We start from the raw sequence: 15,537 nt of genomic DNA on the forward strand, positions 1-15,537 counted from the left end.
CTTTAAAAACCCACATGCCCGGCCCAACTCGTGGTTCAAGTGAAGTGACAAAAGGCTGACGTGGATGAGATGGTTGTAAGCATTTAAACTCAACATGCACATTTGAAATGTGGGAAAGTATCTTACCCTAGATGTTTAGCCATGGTCAAATTAGACCCCTGACTTTCTGGAAACAAAATTATGTAGTTACCTTTTACTCTGACCATCAACTCCCACCTGCCTAAGGTACTTAGTCCTCAGTTAGAGGGCCTCTATGCCAGGCCTGCAATTAGTAAATGCCCATCACTGCATGGAGAATAAATTTGTCTTTCCTGCCTGTAAGTTAAATTCGGTCTTCTGCTCAAGTCCTGATCTTGTCCATTTAAGTGTTCGAAGACAAAGTTTCTGAAAAGATTAGAGAAGAACATTCCCCCCAAAATTGCCCAACACTAACTACAGACAACAAACAAGACTTTATTTAAATAAGGAGACAGCCTTCTAAATACATACATTATCTACTGAGTATTTTATTAATGACTTTAATTTTATTATGATTTAATGATTTTAAGCACAAGTACATTAAGCACATTTAAATTTTAGCAATACGAACATCTGACTTTCAGCACATAATGAATGCTAGGTCCCTTTCATGAGGTCTTCAGAGATTCAAATGACAGATTCCTTAATTTTGTAAAGGATGTTAATTAAAACAGGCACTAATCATGTATGAGGCTTGTGATAAAACTTATGATGCAAAAGCCTGTTACTTTACTTACTATCCCATCATGAAAGTCCATTGGCACAAGACTTAGAATTTTTTAAAGGCTGGATGGGAAAACTGCTCACAACCCTGAACCGCCCTAAGGGATCAGGTGAGCAACATTCAATAGCTCCACAGCCCTTATCTATGTTTAAAAAGCACTTATTTATCCCTAACATGCAATACTGCAGATTCAAGTTAAACTTATCTGTCAACAGCAGTCTGCTGTTTCCAGCTCCGAGATGAAATGAAGCAACTCTTCTGCTTATGAAGAGAAACCTGTCTGAGGCAAACGAAAGATTGGCACACTGCACCGCCTCTCAAGCCACTCGATCCCACTCATCTCAATAAGCTCAGCTTCTTTTTACTCCAGGATTAATGTAGCACTTTTCACTTCATTTTTATTCTGCTTTTGTAAAAGCAGTTTTGAGATGAATATTTGATCTTCACTGTTTTTCATCAATTCTTTACTTTTGTGGATAAAGCTTGGTAAGCCATTAACTTTTAAAGGTAGATTTCCATTATACTTTATACTGGTTGCTTTCATTTTTTCATTTGCTTAATTTTTGCATATGCAGACTTCATCAGAAGTAACAATCTCAGGCTCATTCCCCATGGAGACATGACATTATCTTTTCTGCCTTTACTTATCACACATTCACCAAGGAGCTGCTCCCTCTGCACTAGGTCATCACACTGCCAGGCTGGTCATGACTCAGATGGTGTTATCTGAAAAAGGTCTACAGAAAAAAAAAAGGTTTCCCCTCCCTCATCAACAAAAGCCCACCCTCTCTAAAAGACATTCAGACTGAACTATCACAATTCTTAGATTAAATTACAAATAAATACAAAGTATACAATGCACACAAAAAAAATAAGCATACCTTCACATCTTGTTTAGTCACAAGGAAAAGCATTTCTCCTACACTAGGAAAAAGACTTGCTTATTCAAAACTGAGATGGAATCTCTTACTTGATAATACAAAAGCTATCACCAGAAGAAATCCCTTCAGGGTCATTAAAGCCACTTCCTTTGCTCTGAAGTTCCTATAGTAGTTATTAAGATACATTAAGTCACCTGAAAAAAAATTTCAAAAGAGAACCACACACTACAATCTATATCCAGTAGCTTCAAAAGCATCCCCACTGTAGCTTTCACATCATTCAGTGGACCAGACCAACCCCCCCAAGCCCTACACACTTTCAAGGGAACAGACAACTGTTGAGATTTACTTTCCTTGCCCCCCAGAAAAAGCAAAGACTGGATTGGGAGTTACTTGCCAACTTGAAAGCTGAGATTTCCTCAGTTTTTCCAAATATTTAAGTTCTCTGGTATGATTATCTGAAATCATAAACTAAACAATTACCTAACAACCCCCCCACCCAACACAATAGGTCACAGCCAACTAAGTTTTGCCCTCCCCTTTAACGAAACATTGTAAGCCATGGTGCTGGAAAACTTAACTTCAACATCTGGCCTAGTCAAGCTCCTGGGGTTCTCCTGAGGTGACTGTGAACCAAAGCTGCACTGTGTGCACTTCAGCGGCAACTGGGGAAACTCTTCCAAGGATAAAAGGCAGCTCCATTCCCTGAAGGTGTCGTGCCAACAGCATAGCAGTACACGCCTTCTCTACCCCAGTGTGCCAACAGAACTATAGCATCTGTGGAAAATCTTAGAAAAAACATTTCCCCCCACCCACTCCTCCCTGTTAAGACCATTCGCAAATATTTTTAAGTAAAAATGTTTAAAAGATTAGGAATTTTACAAGTCTTGTTGAGGGAGGGAGAAGAGAATAAACTACCAGCCATTCCACCAATGGACAGGTTCTCCACACGATGTGAAAGCTATCATTCACCCTCTAATGTCTAGAAACTGTAAACCTGTTGAGTTCTGCTTATCCTGATACTGCATTTTCTTTTCTCTGGTTCCCTTGAGTCATCTGCCTTTAGGATTCTAGACAGACCTAAGGGGAAAAGAACTCAAAATATATTTTGTCCCCATCCCCCCCAAAAGCACCTTGCCCAATTACCTCCCCTACAAAGTAGTGAGACTTGCAGAAGACTGCAGTAGGTCATCTGTTCACAAACTAAAACTTCTTACAAAACCGGGAGATTGTGCTGGTTCTACCATTCATTTCCCTCACAAATCGGTTAAGACAACTTGCCATCTACCATTCTTCTGGGCCTTGGCAGTCTGCCCTCAAAAGCTTCAGACAAGATGCAAGAGGACATAACCCTGAAAAAGAAGAACCTACAACACCCACAAAGGCCTAGAGCCCCAGATAAATCTCTTTACACAGAGGCCTACAACTCCCCCGTTACTATAAAAGCAAAGTAAACAAGTTACCATCCAAGTTACAGAAAACCACCACCACGTTGCCGACCTCACGGAATATTACCGCACCACAGCTCTCCCTGCAGCCTTTCTTGCACACTGGCATGCTGGTCTAGGAGCTATCTATCCTCTCCACAATGCCTGCTCGCCGCCTCCGCGCAGTTGACAAGCCAAGCCGCCAGCTAGATTCATCACCAACTCGCACTGCTCCACCTTCCTGGAATCTTTCCTAGCTTCACCACCACATCGTTACGGCTCCTGGCTCCTTCTTCCTAGCTTCCTCCACCGAACCGCACTGTTTCCTGGGCTATCTTCACCATGCACTGCTGCTGCCGGCTCCTCAGTCCTTCCTAGCTTCATCAAACTGGCTTCGGGACTCCCGTCTGCCGCTCCTGTCTTCCTAGGTTCACTGAATCCACTTCTGTGTAGACCTGGGTCAGCTGCCAATGCTAGTTGTTAGGATTTTTAAAGCACCTCAGCTCAAGTCCAATGCAAAATGCTGACAATCTTGAAATTGTATCAAAAGTCCTTTTGTTATCAAAATTAAGCTACAAGGCCTTTAATATTCTTCTAACTCTTCAAATGGCATTCTGCCTTAACTTTTTAATTAACTCAGTTCTAGTAGTTTAGATTGCTAGTTTCACTCTTGCAAAGTGGCTGTCTACAGAATTCTAAAATGCTCCATCAGAAATTTGAATTTATGGCTTTAAAAATAATTTCCTTCTGACTTTGAAATTTTATATCTTATCCAACCTTTCGGTCTCAATCTTATCTTCTTTGCCTATCTTGAATGCTGGCATCCAAAGTTGTCTGAACTTTTTCTATCTTGCTTTTTATCTTCTAGTTTTCTTCAGCTGGCTTCCTACCTGTGCTCTTAAATACCTTTTCTCTCTTCTAAAGATTCTTCGTCTTCTATTTTCCTATCTTCTCTACAGCTGGTCTCTTCACCTTCCTTATTTGTCTTCTTCGTTTTCCACTTCCATTTTCTAATCTTCTTTCTCAAGTAACTTACCACTTCTATCTTCCCTGCTTCCAACTCAAGCCTTCGAACATAACGTGCGCCATAAAAGGACTTTTATAACGGCCTTCACATTAACCTATTTTTCAATCTTTTGAAACTACAGCTCAATTTCAAACTATTGTCTACAACTTTACTGTTTAAAATGCTATTTAGATTCTATTTAGGTAACCTTCATTTAAATGTACATCTACAAGGCTGACCTTCATACTAGACCATTTTAAAACTCGGTAATACCTCCCTTCACAATCTTCCAAATTACTCTGGATAAAAGCTTCAGGTCAGCCTTCATCATATTGTAAATATTTTTCTTCTCTTTTCCTTTTCAAACTGTTTAAATAAGCTTTTATATCTTCTCTTAAAATATTCTTAAATTATTAAGGCTAAGTATTATTTCGATAAGCTACTCTACTAAGTTTAGAGTTCTAATTCCTTTTTATTTCCTAATCTTTTTAAATAGAAACTTATCTGTGAATTCCTCAGGCTGAGTCTCCTGCCTCAACAGCGGCCTCTGCTCTCGCTGCCTGAATGCCTGACGCAGTGCCGGGAGCTCCCGTATTTATTGCGAAGTGACACATCACTCCACCGGAACTTAGTAACCCTCCACCACCTTGGTGAAGGAAGAAAAATAGTTCCTCAGAGAGTTAAAAATAGAGCCTGATTTCCAAGTTTCTAGATTTTTCTTGATGGTGTATGGGTCTCTGGACCTTGCTAATACAGAGAAATATTTAAGTTGTAACAGCAACTATAAATAGGTTTAAATTTTATGGTCACACGATGAAAAACACAAATAATATATACTAAAAATGGGAGCCCAAAGTTTTTCAGATGTTTCAGCAACCTTTGCCGTTTTCCTGGGAGGACAGTGAGTGGGTACTCGTTATTGCTCTCTTAAGTGTTAAGATGGGTTTTTGGACAGCTTTAATTTTCCATTTTGTAACTCCCTGAGCGGCAGCCATTTCATACAAAACAAAATGGAGGATTCTCCGAAAATGCCCTGGCGCTGCCGAGTTGTTTCTGAGGTGATAGCACTCTGCTTTGTACTGGTTTATACGCGGGACGCTGAGAACAGCCTCCTGTAGGGCCGGGCTGCAGTCCCCGGCTGCCCCAGGACACTAGTCCTTGCCTGGCTGGGCTACCGCGTTTGGCGCTTGCATACGTCGGCCATTTTAGGCTGCCAGGCCCTCGTTCCAAACCAGCCAAGCCCAGCCGACTTCCCTGACCGAGGCTGTGGGCTCAGCCAGCAAAGCGAGGGTCGCTGCTCCGGAGGACACGGTGACCTCGGCGGCCATGCGAGGCCGGATTCGAGACGTATATTATGTTTCCTAAGGTCATGCCTTTCAAGAATTACGACGTAAGGGAAGGGCGTCCCTACAAGCTACTGTTTTTCTCTTTCTCCAAAATCCAGGGGACCTAAGCGAAACCATGATCCGGACCGCGCGGGGGAGGGCGGGAAGGAACCGGAACCCGCCACAGGGACGGGGGGGGGGAGGAGGGGGAGAGGCGCAAGGATACGCAGGTCGTGAGTCGCCGCCTCCCTTTGTGAGGCGCAGAATCGCGCGCTGGCGGCCGGGCGCGGCCGGTTCTAACCGGTTCCAGCCGGTCTAGTCAAAGTTGTTGCCGCAGAGCCTCGCTGCGCAGGCGCGCCCCGCCCCGCCCCCAAGCGCCGGGATCTAGGTGCGGGGATGACTGGTGTGGGGGCAGGGCGGCAGCTGGGGGCTGTGCTGCGGTTCCCTGGTCGCCCCTTGTTGCGGCCTGCGGAGCCCACTGAGCTGGCCTCTGTGGCATCCATTAAGTGTTATCACGCATACTTTGCTAGTACGTCTACTTTGTACTCGAGAAGACAAAGGGAAGCGAGTCTCGGGTTGATCCAATAAGCTGGCGACTACCCGGTTTTTAGAAAAGCCATGGGAGTTCAGTGAAACAGCGCTCGGCTCCGGGCGGGCACACTGAGGTCCAGAGCTTGGAACCACACACCGGCTGGCGGCACCGGCTCGCTCCCCACATCTACGTTCTAGGACCTGTAAATAGGGAGGTTTGGGCAGACGCTTTAAGAGGATAGAGCTTAGTGACCGTACAGGCCGAGATGGTCACTAATGACATAAAATTACACGAATACTCTATTCCTAAAACTAAAGGAGAGAGGCCCCCTTAGATTGGTGTGGGGCTCTAGCAAAGCTGGGCGCTGGTCAACGTTTAGACCTCCAGGCCATTGCCTCCCACCTCAAAGCCAAGGCCAGTTTAAACTTTTTCTTAATTTTTATTTTATTTATTTTCTGAGACAGGGTTTCTCTGTGTAGCCCTAGCTGACCAACTCACTCTCTAGTCCAGGCTAGCCTCGAACTCAGGTCCTTACCCAAATACTGGGATTAAAGCTGTGTGCTACCAAGCCTGGGGCTTGTTTAAGCAGCTTTCAATTGACCCTTACCAAGTTGCTCTACTTTTCTCTTTTTCTGCCCGTAAAAAGCCCTAAAGAATGGACTGTTACTGAGTGCAGATGGTCCCTCTAGACGCACACTTGATGGATGCCTTTGGGGTTGGAAATTTTTTAGAATTTTACTTCTGAAAGGACAAAAGCTTGAGTCACCTAAATTATAGGCGGAGATCTGAGTCTAGGGAATTTGTGATTCATCTAAAATTAGGCAGAGTTAACTAGCAGAAGGAGTTCTTCCTCGTCCATTTCAACCCACCTTCCTCTCCTCCCCCGACCTTCTGTTTCTGGTTTGCCTCTGCTGGGGGGGAGGGCCTGAGACACGTTCTGGAGGCCAGGGAAATGAAACCAATGTTTAAAACGATAGTGCTGGATCTCTGCAAGTTGGAGGCCTGCTGTTCTACATACAGAGCTCCAGGTGAGCCAGGACAACATAGGAGACCCTGGTTTAAAAAAAAAAAAGAAGAAGAAAAAATGGTTAAAACTGTATAGTCTGGCATGTTTTGTTTTGGGACAGGGTCTCACTGCCAAGTTGTCCTGAAACTGTATCCTTGGCTGGCCTGGAAACTCAGAAATTGTCAGTATCTGCCTTCTGAGTGCTGGGATTAAAGGCCGACTCACCTGTGGCAAAAAAAAAAAAAAAAAAAAAAAAAAAAAAAAAAAAAAAACTAGAGATTTGTTTTTTGTTGTTTCGGAAACACTGCAGATAGGGTAAACTAGACAAGCCTTCCACCCTCCTCTCCCTCAGCCTCCAAAGTGCTTGACGATAAATCCATTGTCTTGATTCCTTCACACATCATTCAAACTTTTCCTTGCAGTTGGAATGGCTGTGCAGCTCTGGACAACTCCCAGGGTTTGGAGAGAGAAACAAGCAGCAGGGTCACTCCAGAAACTCATCTGAAAGACGTGGTTTGCAAAGGCAGAGAGGAAGTTCACAATGATCATCCCATGAGAACATTCTGCCCTACTTTTTTTTTTAATTTTTTTTTTTTTTTTTTAGTTGCTAAGGCCCTAATGCCTAATGTCTTCCCTTCTTAATTTTTACTTCACAAACAGGCTTGGTAATTTCCAAACCATTCTGATTCTTGCCAAATCTTTTGTTTAGTGGGTCTTTCTGGGTATTTCTTTTTCCAGCGTTAAAGATTAAACGCAAGCCCTCATGCTTGCTAGGTAGACAGCCTGTCTCTGAGCAGCGTGCCTGATCCTCTTTTACTTTTCTATAGAGGTCTCGCTGTGCAGTCCTGGCTGGCTCATGGGGTACCACCAACACAAAGGGGAAGCAGCCAGTCACCTGCCACTCCCCTCAAAAGAGCCCACGCCAAATCCACAAGCTCTGAGTGCCTGTTTTTGGCAGGCACATCACTGACAAACGTCCCTGTGACCTTGGGCATGAACCCAATAACCTCTGAGTGGTAATTTCCTAATGTACAAGAAGAGAGGAGGAGAGACTGGCCGGGTGTTGCTGATTCTGTAAACAAAGAGATGGGGCGAGAACATGGAGAATTTTAGACTTCCTGGCTAAGGCCTGAGGACTTGTGACCCTGAAAGTGAATGGAGCCGCAATAATCAGAAGACAGGGCCAGAGATCCTCAGAGACACTGAGTCCACCCACCCCTTGCAGGTTACAAAGACGGATAAGGCCTTGGCAAAGGAATGGCTACTTCTCTCTTTCAGTTTAGTCCTGGGAGCCAGAGAGCAGGCTGGGCAAGTCCACTTGCATTCTTCCCAGGCCTGTGGAACAATAGCCCATCCAGTGATTTCTATCTATGCTGCACAAGGCAGGCCAGGCGGGGAAGAGGGGGAAGGACTGGGAGCTTGGGGGGAGATTTTGTTTTCTAAAGACTGAATTTGCTGTTCCGCTCCACCAGGCACCTTCCCGGGGCTGATTTCTTTCTTTTTTTTAAAAGATCTTTGGAACATTATGAACCTGTAAGTCTGCTGCACAAACTCGGCTATTCCCCACTGCAGGAAAAAACCAACAGAGATGACAAAGCAGAGGTCGGATTGCATTGCGGGGAGAGAGCATTGATTCCTGGGGGTGGGGGCCAGCTAACAAATGTATCCTGGAGAAAGAAAGGGCAAAAGTCAGTCATTGAAGCCCAAGTCACAGGGAGAACCAGGCCCCACAAAACAAGTTCCAGGCCCCAAAGGTGGCTGTGACATTGCAGTTTCCAAGATGAGGTGAGGAACAGCAGCCTGTCCCAGAGCTGAGGGAACCGGGGAGAGAAGCAGGCGCTCTTGTCGTCTGCATTTGCCTCCTTCAGCCTGCAGGAAAGGGCTGACAGCCTGAGACAGCTGAGCTGGTTAAGGGCTGCTGCTAAGCCTGGGTCTGACTTTAAGCCTTAGATCCCACAGGGAGAGAGGAGGCTGCCCTCTGACCTCCCAGCACACACAAAATAAATGTTAAAAAGTCAATTTTTAAGAACTAGGAACAATAGCTGGCTAACGGCAGCAGGCAGATCTCTGAGTACCAGCCAGCCTGTCTACAGAGTCCGTTCCAAGACAGACAGGCTACACTGAGAAACCCTGTCTCTACAAATGAAAAAGGAGAGGAAAGATCCCAAATTCACTAGACGCCTCCTGGGGGAGGAGATGATGTCTGGAAAACAACCGACTGAGACCCCACCCTCAGCCTCTGGCTGTTTAGAAGCTGTGTAATTAGCTGTAGGCCCTGCAGTCTCTGTAGAGCTTTCTAGAAAACTTGGCTGTAGAGACAGTGGTAGCACCAAGGGATAAGGGAAGAGGACTGACAATGAAAAGCAGGATAGGATCCCCAGAGGCGTGGCTCTGACCCTTTGCAGCTTCAAACCTACATCAGCAGGTCTAGTTTTTAGGGTTTTTCCTCTAGTCTCCCCGTTTTGGGCCAGTTGGTCTTGGATGAGGAGTAACTAGCCTTCTCTCCCTGGCTGAAAGCTGCCTGGCTCCCCTTGGTCCCTCTGCCATCCCTGGAACGTGCCATTTACCCAGTGTGTTCCACTTCCCTAACGTCTGGGAGCCCTATGCAAAGTGCTTCTGTCCTCATTGAAGCTCTGTGAGGAAGAGGCTACTGAGAGCTCGTAGACCAAAACACTAAGGCCCAATGTTCTGTTCCTTTGTGTCAGAAGTACCTAGTACATAGTAGGGGCTCCTGTATCCTGAGGAATGACTATGTGAATGAACTCTGTGTGTGTGTGTGTGTGTGTGTGTGTGTGTGTGTGTGGTGTAGCAGGAGGTAGTTAGGTGGGGTGTGTATAGCTTAGTTGGTAGAACACGTGCCTAGCATGCCAGAAACCCCAGCACCATATAAACTGGTCACAGCTGCCCAGGCCTGTCATCCCAGCACTTGGAAGATGGAACAGAGATCAGGAATTCAAGGTCATCTCCCCTACTTAGGGAGTTCAGCCTGAGTCAGAGATTCTGTCTCAAAACAAACTGAAATGGTAGCTCTTTTGAGATTTATAACACACAGCCAGAACTTGTTGTAGAAACCTGTAGTTTCCAGCCATTCCAGAGGCTGAGGCAAGAGGGTCACATGAGTCCAGGAATTTGAGACCAGTCTAGGCAACATAGCGAGCCTTCATCTCAGCAAGAATAACCACAACATATAAATAAATAAATAAATAAATAAATAAATAAATAAATACAGGCGCATCCAGAACAGTAAAAGGAATGCATGCTTCCGGAAGTATGCTGTACTTGTAACCCCATGTGGGAGGTGTCTTGTGATAAGACAATGGGCTCCCTGTCCAGAAGTGTCCCACAAGACTGGAAATTAAACCCAGTAATCGTATGTATACCATCGAAGATCTCCAGAGTTCAGTGCTGTTGCCTTGTTCAGGGATGGGGGTGGGGGTGTTGGGAAGAGCAACCCACAGGAAGTAGCAGGAAGGATGAGGATGTATACTCCAGCAGAATAGGCTGGGATGGTGTTGAGCTGCCCAGTGTCTGAAGCTAACAACGCTTCTTTCCTCTGGGATGCTGGAATGGGTGAAGGACAGGGTCAGCTTTCATCCCCAGAGAGGCTCAGCCCTTGCTGTCCTTCCACTGAATATGAGGCACCGTGGGAGGGAGGCACTTGGCCAGCCCTCACCTATGCTGGGGCCTCTGAGGCTGCTGAATGGACCTTCTGGAATGGCCTAAAGAAGTAACAAGGCTTCTGAAGTGGCTTACTTCCACATTCTTGTGTCCCTGATGTGTTCAGTCACCTGCTTAAGATCTCTGGAGGGCATTTATGTTGGCCCAGACTGCCCGGTCCCAGCAGGATGCTCGTTAACTATAGCACAGCTGTCCAGGATCGTGTGCGCACTGGGTTAATGAGGGCCAGAGAGGAAAGTGTCCTAGGTGGAACAGAGAGGCTCCATGCCTCACAGTTTACAGGACTGGTTTGTTGAGGTTTGGGGTTTCAGGTGTTGGGGTGAACAAGGGAAGACAGAGTAGGGCCTGGAGTGAGGGCTTGAGGCACCAGCACAGAGAATAAGGACACTGTTACCCAGACAGGAGGACCACCTTTGATCAGGGGAGGCCCTGGCTTTGAAACAGCATTGGGAGCCACGGCCAGAAAATGTGGAGGCCTGGACTTAGAGCGATAGGTTATAGGACAGAAAGAGGGTATGGAGGCTGCTTGTGTCCTCATGTGTGGCCCCACCCAGACTCAACAAGACACATCTGCCTGGAATGATCCCTGCCCTGCCACCCCAGCACCCAACTTCAAATAGCAATAGTCATTCTTGTTACATGCTAAGTGTCACCCCTCCCAAGGACCCTTGACGGGCACCTCCAGGCATCCCTCAGCTCCACCCACAGTGAAACAGTCTGCACAGCACGTACTTCCTGGGATGATTATGCGTCTGTTAACTTGGCTTCCCCTAAGGGTCAAAGGTGAGTTCTTGGCTTACTTGCTTGCTTTGGGGAGGAAGTTGTGCCAGGAAAGCCTCAGGTTCCTGTACAGCAATAAAAGAAAGGGGAGTCTGTGCTGAGGGGGCCACAGCTCTCACCCATGGACAAGGGGTAGGGACCCTCCCAACTGCTTGCCATTGAGTCTGTTTGGAAGCTCAGCTGCACTACCCTGAGGCCAGAGCTCATTCCAGGCTAGACTTCTGGCTACTGTGGCCAAGCAGCAGTGTCTACCCACAGATGTCACTCTTCTCCAGAAGTTTCTAAATAGATATACAAATTCCCAAAGAATGAGCACCAGCAGGATTTCTGGAGCTGGCTCATTCCAGCCCAGCATCTCATGCCCCAGGAAAGCCATGAGCAGCTGCTAGGAGGAAGGCAGTTGTCCCCATCCACCCCCAACCCCAACTCACCGAGCCTCTCAGCCTACACTAAGAACTCTAGACCCAGTGGGGCTGAGAAGGTGTGAAGGCTGAAAACCGGAACACTGAAAGGAAAACCGATGGAAACTTCCTGGACTGTTCTACTCCAAGCCTTCAGCTGAGGACTAGGTGTCAACAGAGAGCCCCACCAGAAGGCCCGGGTCACAGAGAAGAGGTCACTCTTTCTCAATTCCTCCTCCTTCCTTATCCTGTCCTTCAGACAGGGCCGAAAACCCTCCCTCAGCTTGTGCCTTCTTAGGGCTTCTCTATCCAGCTCTGATGCCAGAGTGCTGGCTACAATGGGGGCCTGTCTGTCCTGCTCACCCTGACGGTGGAGCTCCCGACAGGCAGTGGAGCCATCCCCACCAAGGGCATCTTGAGTTAACCTGTGTTTTGTTTTGTTTATATCACTGTTTGTGAGCTAACGTCACAGTTAAAAATGTCCCCTGTCTTCCTGGAGTCCAGCCTCAGCTGATGAGGTAATTCTGCACGAGATTCCTGTGTCATCCACATAATCATTGCTGGTGTGGCCTTGACTTGGTGCTGAAGGCTTTCAAAGGTTCTCTTAGGTTCAAGCCAGCTCACCCAGTGCAAACCAGCACTGTGGCCTGAAGAAGTCAGACAGGAATATAGCATTATCCAGTATGACTAGTTCTATAGGCTGAATGGTGGGTACAGAGCTCCAGATAAGCCTGGGGACTTGAATGTCCTGGAGACAGTAGGAGTATCAGCTCTTTCTTCTACTCAGCCCAGATGTCCCCATCTCCCATACTTGTACTTTGACAATTATCTACCCCATGCTGACTGTCACAGAAGGTTCATACACAGAATCCCCGAGAGTCCCCTACACATGGTCCCAAGCTGGTTCCTCCACATACATCCTATAGTCAGGGAATTCTGCCCTCAGAGCTCCACCTCTCTGACTCAGTTTATTCTCACTGAAATGGGATGGAGCTATGAAGCTGTGAGCTGCTTAGCACAGACCCTGGCTCAAGGGATGTGCTCCTGTAAGTGGTGGCTGTCACTACTGTTGCCGGCCACCTTCCTACCCACCCTTTTCTAGCCCTAAGCAGAGTGAGGCACACTGCTGATTACAGCAGTAGGCTATCTACTGAGTTGCATGCAGTCATGGATCACCAATAGATGACCAATCCCTCCTAGATCCCTAGAGCTGACTGGAGCCAGGCATGCCTCAGGAAAGGGTTAAACATTTCAAGTTACTTTATCTCTGTCCTGGAACAGGAGGAGGTGGTTGAGAGGTAAGAAGAAAATTCAGGCTAGAGGCTGGATGGAATTTTCCTGAGTTCATAAACAGGGTTGCTAAGGGAGGTTACCATGGAAACAGTCACATGTGCCTGACGTCTGGTTATTTCCAGCTTGGTGCAGGACCATCACACAGGCTCCTGGCTCTTTCATTGGCTCTCACCACTCTCACCACCAGGAGCTGACACAGAATTGGTCCAGGGCTGGGCGCACTGGAAGCTGTTATTCTGAGCTGAGGAAGATATAGATCTGCTGCCAAAGACATTGCAATAGCAACTGCTTTGCTTTCTGACTCCCTTGGGATTTGGGAGTTGCCTTCTTTGTGCGTCAAGTACTTTTCCTATCCAGAAGATGCTGGCTAGACGCAGCCTGCCATGACTTTGAAGGCTAACTTTTTTCCTGTTCCACAGTGGTCAAAGAAAGTCCTAGTTTTGATTACCTACCTCAGGGAGCTTTGCCATCTTGCTGCCAAAAGAGATAGATATTCATTCAAAGACTCTCACCCTTTTAGGCCTGACAGTCTAGCTGAGCCAAGCTTACAAATCCAAGTTTTCCAGTTTATAAGCTACAGGCTTGCTCCTCAGCAAACAGCACTGGTGTCAGATAAAGGCAGAGTGGCCCTGTGAGGTAGAGAGTGGGCTTAATTGATGTTGTCAACGAAGTGCAGAGCCCCAGGGCCTGGAAACCCCTTAGGAGTCTCCTGCATGCCCTTGGGATGACCAGCAGCCTCCACAGCCAACACAAACCCCTTTTTCTCTTTGGGAAAAAAACGATGCCTCTGTAGATAATCTTCAGAGTTCATTCCAGCTCTGACATTCAGTAATCCTGGGCGTGACAGTGGGCATCTGTAGCACTAACTGCTGAGAGTGGGCAGGATGGTCAGCAAGAGTTAAAATGTGGCCTCCGTCTCAAACAGGAGGTCAGACATGGTGCCACACACTTTCAATTTCAGCAGAGATTGAAACAGGCAGGTGGATCTCTGAGTTTAAGACCAGCTTGGTCTACAGAGCAAGTTTCAGGGCAGTCAAGGCCACACAGAAAAACTCTGTCTCAAAGAAAAAACAAATCACATGCAGATTTTCAGTTAGTAGGCTGGTAGATTGAACAACTGATGAATTTTGTTTGTTTGTTGTTTTTGTTTTTTGACAGTGTCTCTCTGTTTAGCCCTGGCTGTTTTAGAACTCACTCTGTAGACCAGGATGGCCTGGAACTCAGAGATCCGCCTGCCTACCTCTGCCTCCTGAGTGCTGGGAATAAAGGATTAAAGGCCTGGCATGACTGGTTGATTTTTGAGACAGGGTCTCATTATGTAAAAAGCTGACCTCCGGATTTAAACTTTGATCTTCCCACCCCCACCCCCCAACTGATGTTCTGGAAATGTGTCCCAGGGTTTCTAGGCAGGGCTCTATTATTAAGATACATCTTCAACCAATGAACCTAACTTAAACACCTGCCTGGTTTCCACAGGCAATCTGTACAGAGCGCAAATCTACAGTCCTTCCTTCATGGCAAGCCAAGGGCTTCCCACCGACAGGCTGTACTCACCTCTACTAACTATACACAGCCTTAGAAGCAAAACAGCTTCCCACACCATAGGCAAGAGAGGCTCAGAGGGGAAGGAAAACTTGCAGAAGCTTGTATGCCTTTAATCTCAGCATTCAAGAGACAGAGGCAGGTGGTCCTCTGTGGGTTTGAGGCCAGCCTGGTCTACATACAGAATTTCAGGGTAGCCAGGGCTACATAGTAGAGACCCTGTCTCAAAACAAAAACAAACAAAAGAACTCAATAAACAAATAAAAGCCTGGTGGTCTGGCATCAAGTCTGCCTGCGTAGGTATCGTTCTCAGTACCAATGGGAATTAAAATGAAAAACTCCAAAGGATAGCCCATGCTGGTGAGGATGCTGTGCAGGCCTTGGAGAAAGTTCCATCATGCCATCTTACCACAGTTACCTCAAGAAATTACTAGTGCTCTCTTGGCCTCAGTTTCCCCCTCAATAGAAGAGTTAACCCAGCTCTCTAACAGGGGTTCCTGACCCAAGAATTTTTGGGTCTCTTTCTAGACGAGAAGGCCTCATAGGCTCCACAGACTGTCTTATCCTAGAAAAAGCCAACCCTGAAGCCAAGGCTGGCCTACCCAAGGCCTGGGACATGTTCCTGTCACAGCTGCTTGCATTCTAATGAACCGCCCATGGGAACGTGAGAAGATGAAGCACACCTAAAGACTCCCTGCTCAAAAGAGACTGAGCCTCCTGCTGCTCTGCTGTCAAAACTTAGTGTATGTGTATGTATGTGTGTGTATGTGTGTGTGTATGTGTGTATGAATGTGTGTGTATGTGTGTGTGAATATGTGTGTGTGTGTGTGTGTTGGTAGGTGGTGGGTAGGTACACAAGAGTGCAGGTGCCCACAGAGATCAAAGGCATTGTTGCATAGCCCTGAGGCTGGAATTACTGATGCT

The 15,537-nt window shown here is 46.7% G+C and overlaps 1 long non-coding RNA gene across 1 annotated transcript; it reads right to left on the reverse strand.

Moving 5' to 3' along the window:
• Nucleotides 1-433: 433 nt before the first annotated feature.
• Nucleotides 434-4,626, reverse strand: LOC117705647 (uncharacterized). Its single transcript, XR_004606441.2, has 2 exons — nt 1,624-4,626; nt 434-1,479 (listed from the first exon to the last, which is right to left on the reverse strand). It is a non-coding gene; the product is annotated as an uncharacterized LOC117705647 (long non-coding RNA).
• Nucleotides 4,627-15,537: the final 10,911 nt, after the last annotated feature.

Source organism: Arvicanthis niloticus, chromosome 1 (assembly GCF_011762505.2).
Source record: "Arvicanthis niloticus isolate mArvNil1 chromosome 1, mArvNil1.pat.X, whole genome shotgun sequence".
Taxonomy (NCBI): Eukaryota; Metazoa; Chordata; class Mammalia; order Rodentia; family Muridae; genus Arvicanthis; species Arvicanthis niloticus.